Raw genomic sequence first — 12,382 nt, 5'->3', positions numbered from 1 at the left:
AGGAACTTAAAGTGATTAGCAGCTGTTAGTTGAGCACCTTCCGCTTGCAATCATTTTTTAGAAGCAGGACGATGCATGCAAACTGAGTGAACTCTATTCAGTGTCACGCAATAGAATGTTCTTTGAAGATTCAAAGGTAAACTAGTGATTCTTTTAGAATTTGGTAAGACATTATGGGGTTAATCAGCATGATGTTGCAAAAATTATGGTCAGCCATAAATATGAAAAGAACTGACATAATCTGGCCTCAGGCATCTTAGAAACATCTGTCTGGTTTGTAAATGGAAAAAAAAAGTTTTCTAACAAATTACAGGATTTTAGTAAATCATATTTATAGTAATTACAGTGATGGCAGGATTGGAGAAATTTGTGAATTTACACACTGGGTGTTTTTTGTAAATCAGATTTACTGGTGGAATTGGAGTATCAATTGGAATGACAGGACTTTGGATTTACTGAACTTCAGTTCAAAGAAATTTGACAGTCATTCTGAAAAATAAAGTGTAAATGCACTTCATATGCAACTGTGTTAAATGTTTTAAAGACTATTATAACTTTTGCATGCTTTTCTGTTTGTACACTACCAGTCAAAGGTTTTGGGTCAGTAGGAATTTAAGTGTTTTAAATTAAGCTTATCTTGCTCACCAAGGCTGCATTTATTTAATCAAAAATACACTACAAATTGTAAAATTTTATAGTGTTATTGCACTATGGAATACTGTTCAAAAGTAGTTTATAATTTAATTTAATCATTTATTCCAGTGATTTTGAAGATTAATTTTCATTTTAATTTAATTTTCTTCTTATTATTAGTAGTATTATTAATAGTTATAAAAAAGCAAGAATGACTGGAGTCATACTTTCATTTCAAAACTACATACACTAAGTAAGCAGTTATTTAAAATTGTAATAAATATTTAACAATTTAACTTTGTTTAATATTTAATAAATGCTGCCTTGATGAACAAAATGATTTTCTTTTAAAAAAAAAACATGAAAAAATAACTGTTCCCAAAATTGTAAGGTAGTGTAAATATTTTAAACTTTTACAGTAAAGCTACTTTCAAAGAAAGCTTTTCAAAACTTTTTTCTCCTCTTGTTCTTGGGGGGCTGGGATATGGGTTTATAAAGCATGAATAGTCCTCACTTTAGATTAGGTCACAAAACTGCATGAAGTTGAGTTAGTAAAGCATTTATTAACATATTAGTTAACTATTAGTATATGCCTGAATAATAAGATATATAAACGTTGATTTCAATGGTTTATTAATCATTTACTAACTCATTCTGAATGATCCTAAAAACCCTCAACTACTTTTAAATACAAACGGTTTGTAAATAATTCGATACTTAATTTAGTAATGAAAAATAAATCATTAACTAAGTATAAAAATACAATCATTAAATACATTATATAGATGCTTATAAGTCAAGAATAGAGCATTTGTAGCTGCAGTTATAAACTGCTTACTAACGCTTATTAATGTAGAGTTAATGCTTAACAAATGAGTTCACTATTTGCTAATGCTTAATAAATGATTTATAGTGTGTACACAGCAAAATATGGGGTCCCAAAACAACTCTATGGGTGTTAATTTCAACCCTTTGAAAGTGTCTCATGGGGTCCACTCAAAACAGAGTTAAATCAACACTTTCAAAAGGGTTGGCACATTGACACCGAAGTAAGGGTTAATTTTAACTCGGGGCAGAGTTAAAATATGTAACTATATTTAACACCGCCTGGTGTAATATATTGTTATTTTATTCAACTCTCTTGAGTGTAAATATGGTAAAAAGGTCAAATAGACTGTAAATTACAAAAGAAAAGACATTTTATTTGAAAACATTCACCACTTCAACAATTCATTCAGTTTTTAAAATGCAACAATGTCAAATATGCTTTAAATATTTTATTATTACAGATAGTATCAACAAAATATGTATGACCAGTGCTCAAAAAGGCTGTATCAGTCCTTTGGTCCAAACTTGATGTTTCATCAGAGCCATTTGAAAGTTCAATATATCGTCACTCATAGTTTTCTTCTGAATGCATAGTTTTCTTCTGAAATTACATTTTAAACAACTTGGCGTGCAAATCTTTCACTTCTGGTGTTTCCTTGGTCCTCCATATCAAACGCAGCAGTTTAAATGAAGGTACAAATGCTGTAAACTTGTGTGAAAACAAACTGGAGCTAGGAAATCTCATCAAGCATGTCCTGTGAATGAAGTGCTTCCCAGCCACAGGATGACCTTTTTATCCATGACGATGTAGCAGCTGCTGATCGCTCGTCTGGTGGTTCCTGATGCACTGATATACTGTAGGGTGATGCTCATCTAAGAACTCTTCAAGACTCCAGCATGACTAAGAAAAATGTTTGAAAACAAATTGCAATCAAATTCTTTGATATATTTAAAAGAACATTTAAAGTAAATAAAACATTCAAGAAATCTAAACTAATCTTTTGAAAATCTTCATGATGATCCACAACTTGACTCTCCCAGCTGTTTGAGGTGACAGGATATGGAAAAGTAGAAAAAAACACATACATCACTGTTGGAATCTCCAAAAACAATTAGGTTAATCACTATGACTAGAACTAGAAAAACAGGCAGCTGTCTGTCCAGAATCCTGAATTTAACACAACACTTGGAGCAAAATTTAGAGGAGCTTAAAATCTTTTATATCATTTAGTGATGCTGACGTCCCCAAAATATTGGCCACAGTGTAAAAAATATTCATAAACTTACAGTTTTCTGTAAGCGTGTGCGTGCATGTGTGTGTGCGCGTGTGTGTGTGTGTGTTTGTGCGTGCGTGTTTCTTTACCAGATTACACTTGTTAGGCCCTTTCAGGTCCAGTATTGACGCCACCTTTCCTGGAGTCTAGCAGATGTTTCAGGTCCAAATATAATCTAAAATATTAGAATAAGCAGAAGAGGAAACGTGCAAAGCAAAGAGCAATACATTATTTAAGTAAAAGTTCACCCACAATACAAAACTTATCACATTCATGTCATTTGTTATTCTCTAATGCTCTAATACCCTCTTAGCTTATTGTGAAACAAATACAGAACTTTATCAAACATACCTTCATTATTATCACCACATATGACCAAGAAGGTGTGCTTGGTCATTTCACCAAGTCTGGAAATACACCATCCGTCTCTAATCAGCCACCGTCACAGGGTCTTGTGTTATTGTATAGAGAACTGTGGCTGTTAAAAAAGAACAACACATTAGTATCAAACACATATGCATAACCTTCAGATAAAAAAGAGAGATAAACATCACAAATTATACCTCACACTTTTTCAGATATCTTTTGATTCAGATGTTGATTATTGATAATAAATCTAAAACTCAAACCTGTATCATCATTAGGCTGCTCAAATATGAATCAGTTGATTAATTTTACAGACAGGTGGCTGTTTACAACGCACTAAATTGTCTTTAATAAAAAGGAAATGTTGTGTACAGTACATGCTAAGTTTAGCCTATAGTTTTAAGCACAATATCATGTGGGAGAAAAAGCTTGACTAAGATGTTCCTGACTACAGAAATAGCCTAACTTACTAACGTCAGACATCCCGAGTTGGGAAAAGTCATTTTCGGGGGATACAGAGTTGATTTGCGGGAGGTAGCGGGAGAGATGGGTACCTAAAGAGCAATGGGATGAGTCGCGCGCGACGTACCTAAAGAGCGGTGGGGGTGACTTGCGCGCGACGTACTTGAAGAACTGGGAGGGATGCGGTGGATAGGGGTGTGCAAAGTGTTTAATGACCGGGCGGGAGACGCGCGATTTCCATGAGATTATCATTCATTTGCGGGCATCTACTTGGGCATCTGGGAGTCTCTGTGCATTTGCGGGATAACGTTAACGTTAGTCCCGCAACTTCCGGGAGACTTCTGTAACGTCAAATGTCTGATAAAGTGCAAACGCGGTCATTTAAAGACATTAATGTTAACATTCCGACTTTAATGGTTGTCAACACTTAATATATTTCAAGCGTAACGTTAACTGTTACGTTATCACACGAGTCTATGGACTAACGTTAACGGTATATGGACGGCCACGAATGAACCAGTTTAAAAGGGCCACGGTGTTTAAAATAACCAAATTAACGTACACTAATAACAAACAATCATATGTTTCAGTCAGGAAGCCTTTTACAAGTAGGCATGTTCATTTACTCACCAGATATGTTTTAGAAACTCTCCAGAGCTCATGGAAACCATCCTGTGTTGCCGTTAGCATCCGGGCAGAGTAGGCTAGACTGCTCCGGGGATTCCCTCGCTAGTTTGCTTCGAATTAAAGGAGAAGTGACGATTTTATTTTACAGATGGGTAACAACGCATAAAATGGCATTAAGCGTGACAGAAATGTGTTGAACATGTACATTTGATGTTTTTATGCACTATGTATGCGTGAGCATATATAAAACATTCTTGAAAAGAAGTGAATAGTAATGCAGTTAAGCTAGATACACAAACGACCAAATGAACCGCAGAAGTTTAAAATTGTCACTCCATTCTAAAGTTATTAACTTAACAATATGTTTACAACTGTATTTCCTTAAAGAAAGTCAGTAAAATACCAACATTTAGGTAGTTTGACTCACCAGTTGCTGTTCTAAACCTCAGATGGAAAATGGCGTCTGGAAAATTCTTCAGTGACTGGGGCTGCATGAATTCCCGGATGTTGGAAATAACACCACCAAGTGTAGAAAACATAACTCCTTGATTTCGCACTGAATAAAATCAATTTTAACTCTTATTATATTCATTTATCAAAATCTAACTCTTTAACGTCAACACTTTACTCTGAAATGCTTCAACACCGAGAATTTAACTCTGATGAATTTGCTGTGTAGTTACTTTAAAGTGTTACCGCAAGATTTTGTCAGTGGTGGTTCTTTAGACAGCGCAGCTGATGATTGCAAATCAGACACAATGCTACAAGAGCACAAGCATTTCTGTCCAATAAATGTCTGACTTTAACACACGTGATTTGGTTTACAATTTCTGATTCACTTGCAAAAAGGGCAGTGTGAAATTGAATCACACCAAAAAAAAAAAACAAAAAAAAAAAAACTGATTGATAACTGAGATATTTGTAATCCAAAATCGAGAAAATTTATTTTCTCTACTAATAAATCTGTTCAGACAAAAGCTTATTTTTTAATGTAATAGAAGGGACATAAATCTCAACAATATAGGTCAGTTAATAATGGCAGAATTTTAATTTAAGGGTTTATAAGAAGAACATAGATAGTACAAATCAAACAAACAGAGATGATAGATCTTCATTATGTTCTGAAATGACAGAAACTGTGACAACAGTTTTCAGAACATTGTGAAGAAAACCTGGAGAGAAACTGACATGTTTTCGTGACAGAAAAACGAGGCTTCCTAGGTCTAACCCAAACACTGATAGCGATCACAAGTATGATGATATGATGACATGAGTGTTGTATTCAAGGGGGAAAAATGAGCTGCTTTTCCTCTCTGAGTGCTGTCTGACTGTGTGGCATCAGTCATACAAACAGCTGCCGGGTTTATCTCACCTTTTGCATTCATTTCCCAGAACCTCTGGCATACAAGGTCAACTACACCATCCCAGTATGTTCATTCTACATTCTCCAAGATGTCTGGCTAATGTACGGCAATAGTTGACATGCTGAGGTTTACTGATAGAGAGGTATCAGGGAATGCTTAAAATATGTCCACATGTTTTATCTTTAGAGGTGAACCTGGAACAAATTCTCATTCCTCGTGGCAGACCTGATGCTGAGATATTATTGATGAATTCACAAAAAAAAAAAAAAAAAGCACACAGAGAGCTTATCACTACAAGCGTTGTATTTGGCATTGCTTATGAATCCTCTCTTATGTTTTCTTTCATTCCCACCTCTTTTTCCATTCACATCCATCTCTTGATGTTGTGGCTATGGAAACATTCATCTCGTACCAGCAGCTAATCAGCCTTAGTTAAAAAGAAATTCCCTATTTCTGGGAAATATTTGTTACTTTTAAAGTGGTTGTATCATGAACAATCAAAAATTTTTCATGCTGTATTGACTTAAAAGAGTTTGATATAAAATACAAATGTGGTTTAATGCTAGCGCTATTGTTGGGAACGTCTTGAGGAGCTAATGATAAGAGTTGGGAAGTTTATCAAATCTTCTGTTGTTCCTGGCTGCACAAAGCACCTCCGGCTCTGTGAATACTTCTGAAAGATTCCAAATTAAGAAACATTTTATTTTTTTTAAGTTCCAAAATCACTGAAAGCCAATTTTAGCCAGAAAAAAACTGTGCCTCTAATTTCACTCACAAATTTCATGTGGACAGCATCAATCTGTAATTCAAGGAGGAGATGGTTGGGCATAAATATTTATGTTTATAAATGTATTTAAAGTGATTTATAGATACAGTACATGTTAAAAGATTGACATTTGTGTAATTTAAAAAATGTTTTAATGACTTTTTTAGCCCCTAAAACCTAAATATAATGTCTGAACCAAAATAGGCACAGTGTCTCAGTGGTTAGCTTAACACTGTCGCTTCACAGCAAGAAGGTTACTGGTTCTAGTCCCAGCTGGGCTAGTTGGCACTTCTGTGTGGAGTTTGCATGGTCTCCCCGAGTTTGTGTAGGTTTCCTCTGTATGCTCCAGTTTCCCCCACGGTCCAAAGACTGTGTAAGTGAATTGGGTGAATTAAATTGGTCGTAGTGTATGTGTGTGCATGAATGAGTGTATATAGGGGTTTTCCAGTACTGGGTTTCAGCTGGAAGGCCATCCGCTGTGTAAAACATAAGTTGAAATAGTTGGTAGTTCATTCCACTGTGGTGACCTCTGAAATAGAGACTAAACAAAGAAAAATGAATGAATGATTGATACAAAATTTGAAAGAAAAACTCCTAATACTATGTGAAGCATTGCTAAATCTCTATATTTATTCCTGTAATGCAAAGTTCAACAATACTTCATTCTTTATAGTCAAAAATAAAATGATTATATTTATTTGTCATTAAAAATTATAATTATGGGTTAACTGTTATTAATAATAATAAATAATTATTATCAATGTTAAACATATTTAATAGAAGGTTCAAAAGAACAGCATTTATTTGAAATATAAATTATTTGTTTCTATTGTTACTTTTATAATTGAAATCCTGTTTGATGAACAAACACATTGGTTTCCATTAAAATGCCCAAAACCTTTAAATACTGGCATATCATGTTTTTTTTTTTTTAAACAATAATAATTATAAACTTAGCTTGCTCAGAAAAACAGCATGTTACAACATAGGCTTATTCTGAAAATGTAGCCCTATACACATTTCTGGAAATCACAAATTTAGACAAAAATATGTATGGCTGCATTTCGTTTTCTCTTTTTTTTTTTTTTTTTTTTTTTAAACAAACGATACAGGGCGGATTGACGCCATTCCTTTTTGTGCTAGCAGCTGACTGCTTACCTCCATATGGATGGTAGCGAAGAATGGTTTCAGAAAGCACGTAAGACAAAAACAAAAGCTTTAAAATAAAATAAACAAGTAAATAATGGTAAGAATTTGGTAAAATCTGAAAATGTGGTAAAAATCAGGCGAGGGGTTTTCTTTTTCTGGATTGCTTTTTAAAACTGTCGGTTGGGTTTAGGGAAGTGGGTGGGTGGGCAGGTCAGTTGGTGCTTTTGACAACACTATTGGTTAGGTTTAGGGAAGGAGGAAGGGTGGGTCGGTCGACTAGTCAGTCAGTCAGTCAGTTGACTGCGGCCTCTGGTGGATTTATGTAAGAACAGCAGGCATGAATGACACTTACGAGAGAAATTTGTGATCTAAAAATGCATACACCGGCCTCTGGTGGATTCACGAAAACAAAAACTACAAAAGAGTGTAGCTTCTGGCACATATTTGGCACTCTCCAGAAATGTATATAGCGGGAGGTTTTTAGAATCTGTCTGGGTTGGCATATTTCATTGATTTCTGAAATGTCATTTGACATTGAAGACTAGACCAATAATGCAAAAAATATATATAAATAAAAATAAATAAATAAAACAGCTTTGCATCACAGAAATAAGTCATATTTTAAAATACATGACAACAGAATCCAGAAACAGAAATGAACATAAACATAAATAAAACATTACCATAAATCAAGTAAATGCAGCTAATATTTTTCCCTACAAACTTCAAACTTTTGAATGATGCATGTAGAGTATGTATATTTTCACTAATATATATAATTTGTGGTTTGGTGTAATATCCATTGCACTGTTATTAGTGTTATTATTACAAAAAATGCTGTCTATCTTGCATTAGAGACGGTGGAAAACAAATGCTGTTTGTCTTCTCAGTATCCATGCAGAGCCTCACCATGTCCCTCATATGTCACCGGCCAGCAAGGATGACGAAAGGCTTCTTACTCTCTTGTCAATGGTGGTTAGTGGCCCGGCCACATGAGAGCATTCCTGAAACCCTGCAGTCCCGCCACAAGCTCATATTTACTGTGTGTGGTAGAAGCTCCACACTGGAACCACAGAAAACACATGGCCCAAACATAAACTGCATTCACAGACATACAAACACGCATACACAATATGTGCAAATACGCACCATCAATACAGTCTATCATCACACCAACATGCATCTCTTGCATTTCGGTTTCAATCTTTCTTTTCCCTAAACAGACCCCATAAACCAGACCATATGGTGGAGGACTAGAGGTTTCAACGTTCCCAGTGCTAATGCAAACCGATCTGTGGTTTTGCAGTGTGTGAAAATAAAGATACAGATACTAAATTTGCAGTCTTGAACTTTGGCTTTATGCGGCCGACATGATCCAAAGGCAAAGCTGCTTTTCGTTTGTAGCCTGTGTACGATCATCAAAATGGCATTGACGACCTTGTCATGTGAAATTAGTACAAATCCCGGACTTAGGAAATTTAATTGACCCCGGTTTAATTGGGTTTAATCGCTTTCACAGAAAATTTCCTCTCCTTTACGATGGCTGTTGGCCGTGTTATGAGATGGACATCCTTTCACATAGAGCTTTCCTTCATATAGACTTCCCATTAGCAGCCAGTAATAAGTGTGGGGAGTCGTTGCTTTGATTGTGAAGTGTCTCAGTAGTTTTAGAGGTACTTGGCTATTATCATTCTCAGAGGTAACACGCAAGAGCCCCTTTTATGTCTTCGCTGAACTTTGGCCAGCTGGATGTGTTTAAGGAGGGTTATAATGTAACAGAGGTTCAAAAGACTTCACTACCTTCCATTTACCTCTCCTGCCGTTTGTGTTGTGTTCCTTTAATATGCTTCCATAGGGGTCTGGCTCTTATAAAAGCCAGATGGGTTAAGAAAAGAGTCAGGAAAGTGGAGATGAGAAGAAGAGAGAACATGGTTAAGAATGATTAAGATGGGGATTTTATTATGGCATGTGGCATCAAAATTAAATGAAGTCATGGTAACTTTGTCGCTTAAAAGAATAACACTTTAAATGTATTAGGCAATGCAAGTTTCATACTAACAAGGACAACTTACAGTTAATTCTGTTGGTTTGTGGTGTTAGTGAGCTGCTTAAAGTTAATTTAGATACTTATAAAAATATATATTTTATAAGATATTTTAGCAGTTTTCAGACTTATTATTGTCTTATGGTTATTTGGGATTATTTTTGATTATATATTTCTGTCAATGCATTTTTAGAGTAATTTTTTAAGTGTGTAAACATTATAAATAAACATTAATTATGTAATTTTTTATTTAAGGGCACATATTTTACTTCTTTTTCAAGATTTAAGATAAGCCTTTAGTGTCTCCAGAATGTGTCTGTAAAGTTTCATCTCAAAACACCCTTCAGATTATTTAATATACCGTTCAGAACATCAGAATTTTCTTCTCTGAACACAATGTAGCTGTTTTTGTGGCCTGTGCCTTTAATGCAGGTTCTCCCCACCTACCATTCCCACGTTCCTGTCAGAGTGTGCCTCAATCTCCTCCTCGGCCGTGTCAGATAAACAGCACAGTGACAGACATGAAGGAAGCAGATCTCACGCAACGTTACTACAGAAAGAACTTTCCCAATGATTATTTTATGTATTTGTTGTGGAGTTAATTCAATACTTTCTTCAATGATGAGTCACACACAATGTCATAACAAAGTTCACACACAAACACACACACACACACACACACACACACACACACACACACACACACACACACACAGAAGCGTTTAACTTTGCATTGTTTTTGCACGGCAAATTTGACATGATACACGTTAATATCCACTGCTGTATGGATATATGTTATGTTAATGTAAAAAATAAACCCGAATTATTGTCCACAAACTAAGATTGAAGTGTCTTCTTTTATAATTGTACTAACACCATTCGGCTGTGGTGATAAAGACAGTAAAATCGCTGTCATTCAATACAAACATACACTGTTGTAAAAACATTTTAAACCTGTAAATCTCATTCTTGATCACATTTGATTATGATTGATGATCACAGAGAGCTGAACAGATCTTTTAATCCCAGTTGTTTTGCGCCCGTCCTGTGCTGTTGATATGATTATACGTGTTACTACAAAGACATGTTAAAACGCGCTATCAATCAAATCTATGGGCAGAAAAACTGCACTACTATGTCTCATTGCGGTGGGCCACAAAATAGAAGGGATTTGGATCCTATTTTAACGTCACAAAAAAAAGACTTACTGTCTTTATATCACTCTAATATGACAGTGGACACACTATACCTTCACACAGTTCTGTCCAAACCGTTTAATATCACACACTTCTTGCTTGACATAACATGACTTGACACGTAACTTGACACAGCCAGAACATTAAAATCTACTTTTTACTAATTAGTATTTACTTGGAGTTAGTTTGTTCCTATTTTGTTCCTTTTTGGGGACAGTTTACAAGAACAGTTGTGACCACTATACCAATTGAGCGCAAAATCTAGGCTTTCCAATTTTTATGTTGGTTATGTGAATTTTCTCCCAAAGAAAATTGATTGCAGAAAGAAAATGATCCTGTTTTTGCATGAGGAATATCACTAATGTATCAACACATCTAACATGCACCATTACAATTGAGTTGGATCACTGTGCTGCATAAATGTTGTTTTCTTAAAGTGATAGTTCACCTTAATATTGGCTGTTAATTTACTCATGTATTCTAAAAATAAAAATATATAGTATATATAGTTAGTTAAATATAGTTTATCTGTGATTCTTTGTGGTTTTTATTTTTAGTAGTTGTTACTTTGCTTTATTTTAAATATTCAAGGACCACTGTTTCTGCAAAAAAACAATCCAAAAAAAAAAACCTTAACCATTTCGTGATTGATTTCGATAAATCCACTGCAAGTTACTCTAGCTAGAATCATTCATTCGTTCATTTTCTTTTTTAACTTAGTCCCTTCATTAATCTGGGGTCGCCACAGCGGATTGAACCACCAACTTATCCAGCACACTCATTCAAACTCATACACTACGGAGAATTTAGACTACCCAATTTACCTGTACCGTCTTTGGACCGTGGGGGAAACCGGAGCACCTGGAGAAAACCCACGCGAATGCAGATAGAACATGCAAACTCCTAGCTAGAATCTTTGTATCCAAATTTGACCACCTCCCTTCACAATGCAATCATGTTAGTAAATAATGTTCTCATGAGCCTTGCGTCACTAAACCATGTTTCCATTAAATTATGGTGGGATACTGTAAAATTTTACAGAGGTCTGGTGGTGTGACATGGGAGTGCCTGCTGTACCTCACCTCCATTATAAAACTCTGGACCAAGCTGCTTTAGTATTAAAAAAGTCATAATTAAATAAAAAAACCTCAATTTCTTTTCCACCAGAAAACAGCATGTCTGCATGAAAAAGAACAAGAAAGCAGGACAGAGATATGGAACGAACTGGCTCCCAGAGCACTTGAGTGGAACCACTAATACTCGCTGGCCCTCCAACACGGCCTAGTGTTTCAGCCAAAACCCCACTCTAAGGCAGAGAGGGCCACCAATAGAGTCATAACCATTCTGTTTCTCTTTTTCCTGGTTTACAGGCAAACAGGGTTATGTCATTCAGACTGAGAGGCCCCTATGTGCAGCTGCAAAGGTTACAGAATCTACATTTAGTTACAAACGGTGTTGACATAAGTAGAACTGGCAACCACTTCCACTTGTTCCTCTTTCAGTCAGCTGTGGATGTACTGAGGTATTTTGTGACTGTTTTTAAAGGAATTGGCATCTTTTACTCACTATCATGTTATTCTAAAGTTAACAATACAGTGTGACTTCCTTTTTTTGTTAAGATACAGGATTTCAGTAGTTTGGATTGAAAACAAATTCTCATTACCAATTTCAGT

General features: G+C 35.4%; 1 protein-coding gene and 1 long non-coding RNA gene across 4 annotated transcripts in view; one reads left to right on the top strand and one right to left on the bottom strand.

Moving 5' to 3' along the window:
* Positions 1 to 12,382, top strand: part of LOC101882067 (uncharacterized) — a 180,420-nt gene that overhangs the window by 43,380 nt on the left and 124,658 nt on the right. The gene's annotated exons all lie outside the window — the stretch shown is intronic.
* LOC137487338 (uncharacterized) lies at positions 1,815 to 5,008 on the bottom strand. Its single transcript, XR_011005857.2, has 5 exons — positions 4,618 to 5,008; positions 4,194 to 4,300; positions 3,087 to 3,213; positions 2,825 to 2,910; positions 1,815 to 2,502 (listed from the first exon to the last, which is right to left on the bottom strand). It is a non-coding gene; the product is annotated as an uncharacterized lncRNA (long non-coding RNA).

This window comes from Danio rerio, chromosome 13 (assembly GCF_049306965.1).
Source record: "Danio rerio strain Tuebingen ecotype United States chromosome 13, GRCz12tu, whole genome shotgun sequence".
NCBI lineage: Eukaryota > Metazoa > Chordata > Actinopteri > Cypriniformes > Danionidae > Danio > Danio rerio.
Note: the sequence above shows the minus strand (reverse complement) of the source record. Positions and strands in the feature narration are given on the sequence as shown.